At 38.6% G+C, this 5,409-nt stretch overlaps 1 non-coding gene across 1 annotated transcript; it reads left to right on the forward strand.

The window, feature by feature from the left end:
- The first annotated feature begins 2,777 nt into the window (after positions 1-2,777).
- Positions 2,778-2,896, forward strand: LOC139150737 (5S ribosomal RNA). Its single transcript, XR_011556274.1, has one exon. It is a non-coding gene; the product is annotated as a 5S ribosomal RNA (ribosomal RNA).
- The last annotated feature ends 2,513 nt before the right edge of the window (positions 2,897-5,409 follow it).

Raw genomic sequence — 5,409 nt, forward strand, 5'->3', positions numbered from 1 at the left:
TTTCCTCTTAACTGTCTTCATGTTCAAAAAAAGGTGTCAAAACTTTGCAAAAATTGGGTAAAAGGAAAATTTAGCCCACTTCTTTATACCGCTTGCTCTTAACCCTTTGAGTGCTGTAATTTTTCACACCAAAATTTCAGTGTAACATTTTACCAATCTTTGTTAATTTTTCTGTAATTTTTTGATAATTTTGGACTAAATGGACAAAACATGTCAACGGCTACAATTTTTGACCAAAATTTTGGGCAAAATCTGAAAAAACTTGTCCAGATCTGAAAAATGTTGCTGGCTATGTCATATTCTATAAAGGCAACAAAAATTGACTTTGGCACTCAAAGGGTTAAACAAAGATGAACGAAGGAGCCAGTTAGATAGCGTATACCCTTATAGATCCTCTATAGAAATCCCCACAGCGTTGTCTGTTGGCTTGCATGCATGGCTGCAGTAAAAAGTAAGTAGTAGTGTTTGAAACCTGAAACTTATGTTAATCTTTATTGGCTCTTCAGTGATTGATGTCTCTGGCAATTTTATCTGTGTGCATGAGAAAGAATATTTGCACATGAAGGAAACGTCTGTACTTTGTTTGAATGCAAAATGGTATAGATAGATTGATGTAGTTGCTTCACAGATCCTTCCAAATTATTTCGGATAATTGCATGCTTGATGAAAATATGCTGAATGGTGTTTACACAGTATAGAATAGCATGTATGCTGGATAGTGTTTGACATAGGATACTGAATCTTGAAGGAGACTGAAACGTATTCTAAAGTGCCTACAGACAAGCATGCTGTGAGGAATTCATTTTTTTACAGGTGTAACATTGGAGACTGGAAGTGCTGCCATCGCTTAGGGTCAACAGATCTTCCATACCATATAACATATGGTGGTTTTTCACTGCCTGTTCATTCTGTAAAAATTTTGTCCGCCAGATTTTGGTATCAGGTGATTTACTGTTGAGTTATGAGCGTGTGCTAAGTGCCTTTCACAAGAACTTTTCATATAATGGTATGTCTACAGCATGATGTTATACTTATGCACATACTTTGGAATAGATTCCAATCTGCAATCCTGAAAGATATGTCTGCAAATTTGACGACCAAGTCTGATCAGTGTTGTTGAAGACGTCCTACTTAATGGTTGTAATTTGCAGATGCTGTCAATATAAGTGCATAAATTATGAAAATGGAATATCAGAGTGGACTTTGTTCCATAGTGATAATAATATTTACCAAATCATCAATCAATATAATATTGAAATTAACACTTAGCAATAAACATTGAGGGAAGAGTAATCAGAAAAATTGCATAAAAATCTCGCTAGTATTTTGCTTTGTATATATTAAAGAAAATCCTTTTTGCATGGTAATGTATTTCAAAAAGAACATTTTAGAGTGGTGAGTATGAGGTGTGCATTAAAAAAAATGCTCAATTTGCCACTGAAGGCGCCATCAGTGGTTTGATTCGGAAGTTCTTGCGACTTCCTTGATTCCTCGATTTAAATACCATTACCAGTGCTCAGGAGCTGTACAGGAGTAAAATTATTTTTTTTTTGTTTTGCACATCAAAACTCAGCATCGGCTTTTGCCTCCATGTTTCTGTCTTACATCAATAACATGGCTTCTTCTCAGGTATATTAAAGCTAATGTACACACGTCTGTGGGGCGCATAGACTGTGGTTAAGGTGAAGTACTACGAATTACGTCAAAATTAGGTTGTGGTGTCATTTTCTTGAAACTTTGCACAAAAATTCTTGGCTGTTTTGCAAGTGCAAAAATGAAATAAAAAATGGGGGTCACCACGCTCGTTTCCATGGAAACGGACGTTAAAATGGCGTCGTTAGAAATAAATAAAAATGATATAATTCACTTAAACTAAAGAAAGCAATTATAAAACGCTTAGCAAATGAGTTAAGTTTAATAAATACCTAGACTTAAGATCGATATCTATCGAATGTATAATTTTCATGATGTTTGTAAAGAAATTTTAACATAAGTATCGATTACAAAATGACGATATCGTATTTAAATCACTACATAATTTTCGAACTTTCTTCCTGTCGCTTTAAATGGTGTCATTTTGACCAAACTTTGCGAATAAAATCCTGACATAATACCATTAAGTTTAAATATTTAATAAAAGGGTGTCACCACGCTACTTTTTACAATATCTCCACGTGAATGGGTAATATGCGCCATGTAAATGGGAGAGAAATGCTAATTTTTCGCTCATATTGAATAAAAACCAGCTTCCTAGGGGGTCAAAATATGACAAGGTTATAGGTCACATGTATTTCTAAGACACTGGGTCAAAAAATTAGGTAAAAGCGCAATTTCAACAATGACAGGTGATGTTAAACACATGCGCAACAAAATAACCCATTTGCGGCAGGCTGGTGTTAAATCTGCGCAGAAACGTTCTAAACCGCGTGCGCGTCCGAATTCGTCGCCCTTCACCTTAACTTAGGCCTACACCTTGCTGCGAAAACGAGCCCTGCCACTCCTTGACGTGTTCAACTGCTGGGAGCCCTACCACTCCAATGACCAACCTACCCGAGTACGAGTGGCAGAGGCTACGGATTCGCAGCAAGCCTACACCGTACACGCGCGCATGAGTGTGCGCTTCGCAGCTATACTTTCAATGATTGAATGCGTTAATTACGTTCAATGTTCGAGGACTAAAATTTATATCGAAGTTTCTCAGAAAAATTAATGAAATTTAGGGAGCCCCAGGACGTATATCAGAATATTTATATAGGGTACATTTTACCTTTGCAAATGCCTACGGCCATACCACGTAGAATACACCGGTTCTCGTCCGATCACCGAAGTTAAGCTGCGTTGGGCGTGGTTAGTACTTGGATGGGTGACCGCCTGGGAATACCACGTGCTGTAGGCTCCTTTTTATTTTGCTCTTCTACCATGATATCAACCCAATATATTTTTTTTCTCAATCGTTTTTATTTTTAATATTTCTAGATGAGCTTTTATAGCTTTCCTCAGTTACAATGAATTATAGTGAAATTCACGAAGTGGGACTGTCACACAATAACCTTATCAGTTCTACTGGCCTTAGCTGCAATAATTGTAGCCCTTGGTTGGTGGGGATTGGGCTTCTGTCGTGCGGCTCGCGCCTTAGGCGCGAGCCGCACGACAGAAGCCCAATCCCCACCAACCAAGGGCTACAATTATTGCAGCTATACTGGCCTATATCCCTTGGGGGATCAAGTGACGCATTGGGTACTGGGGGATAATAAACTATCTCTGTGACCGTGAATTAAGTTATGTTTCTTATCAAGTCTTGCTGAGAGATTAATACTGGCGCCAATGACAAAGAAATACATACAAAATACAGGAACTTTATAGAATAAATGTTTGTCTGAAGGGCAAAAAATACTCTACCTTGCGATGGACGAATTCTCAACGTCAGGCCTTATTAGGCTCAGCGATAAAGCGATAAGATCGTGTTTCATCTATACTGTGCGTTTCCAATAAAATAACGCGCTTCAGTGTGATAATGCTAATTGGAACAGCAATCGATGCTTAATTGATCAACTTCTTAAATTACACTGTAAACCTATACCGTTTCAATTGAGTATTAAAGATTACATTATAAATGTTTACGCTAACGGGGGTGCACTTTATATCAGCTAATTGACGACGTTTAGTAAACATTATTAAGGGTGATGATTTACGACTTGTAGGCCTACTTGTTGAATTACTGTTCTTATCAGCGCTTTAGAGCAACTTGAATTTGAAAGAGGAAGATGACGGCAAAAACGTTGAATAGCGTTGACTTCACCATTGTGTGACCGAAAAGATGATACCATCCCCCGTATTTCGTGATAGCAGTGAATTTCTGTGCCATGACCGATAATGAATCTGTATTCGTATAGCGAAGTGCTAACTACAGACATTGTGTAGGCCTAATGAAACGGGTACGGATTCAAAAGTTTGAGCATGGAGGTAGTTTGTAACCTCCGATCCGTCGTTTCAGATAATATAGGCTTAGGCCACAGTTACGAGTGTTTCGATACATAGCGGCCGCCTCGTGGTATAGGCCTATTATTCTATGGATACCACGGGGCGGCCGCTATGTATCGAAACACTCGTAGGGCCTAACTGTGGCTTAGGCCTAAGCTTAATAGACTTCTGGAATAGTAACTATGAAAAATACCCGGACAATATTCCCGTGAACAATGAAGATCTGATACTGGAAGCCAGACTGAATAAATGTTATAATGATGGAAAGACGAAAATGTGAAGGGGGATTGAGTATGTGCAAGGAAATGAAACGAAATTACATGTAGTTTCAAAAACAAAGTTGGAATTTAGTTGAGAAATGCACGGTGGCTCATATAAAAGACATTCCGCAGCTCTTATTCGTATACGTTCTCCACCTGTGTCCATGCGATCATTGTTGAATCCCTCATAATGAGTATTGGGATGGGCAACCTGATTCAAATCAGATAAAGAGATGGTGACGTTTTTTACTTGTGTAAAGAACATGCAACTTATAAATGGGGGAAACTTCACTACCGCTACATCCTTGAACTGATTTGAAGATAGTAGCCTACGCGCTTCGAATTCGAAAGACAAACTTTTGCTCAAACTTCCCGTAACAGAACTTTAGGCCTAAGTCATTTCCCTTTCGAATTAAATCTAGAATAAAAAAAAAGGGTCATCTATTTTAGAGAAAGCAATAATATCTCCCGACAAGTCAAACTCAAAATGGCCGCCATACCTGACTTTATGACTTAAAATTAAAAGTTTCAATTTCAATAGGTGATTAATCAAAACCTACAAATAAGCTGGTGAAAAATTAATTTACTCTACGAGCTTCAAAATGAGTTCCTAGACCAAAAAGAAGTGTAAAAGTTTGCGGCCAGACATCTATCTGTCCCAAGGTACGAAGTGCATTCTACCATCAATCTGACTGGGGATCGATGGGTTCAGCCCGGATAGGCCTCCTATGAGTCCGACAAAATGTGTTTCGCCGTTCTTTAATCGACTACGAGCAGTCGTCTGCACATCGACCGCGTACATCGGAAGATAGCTAGGATTCCTCAAACGTGTCACCTGACACCCATTTTCAGAAAACCCTCGCAAGGCTTGAGGCGTGTAGCATCCATAAACGCCTGGGCGCCTCGCGGGCCCGTTCTATAAAGATATCCGGCAGCTCCCATTCGAATGATAGTGTAAATTGCAAATGCAGTCACATAAAAAGCCTTCGAAGGCTTATCTGTACCGATTGAGTGACTAAATTTCCAAGTAGTGTATTAAATAAACAAGTAATAAAAAAGATTGTGTTGTTACTTATTATGAGTTAATTGACTTGCATCTCTGACTCGCGATCTAAATTCATCATTCTGAACAACAGCCTACACGAGACCTAAGCTTATAGCAAAGTCT

Source organism: Ptychodera flava, chromosome 14 (assembly GCF_041260155.1).
Source record: "Ptychodera flava strain L36383 chromosome 14, AS_Pfla_20210202, whole genome shotgun sequence".
In the NCBI taxonomy this organism is placed as follows: domain Eukaryota; kingdom Metazoa; phylum Hemichordata; class Enteropneusta; family Ptychoderidae; genus Ptychodera; species Ptychodera flava.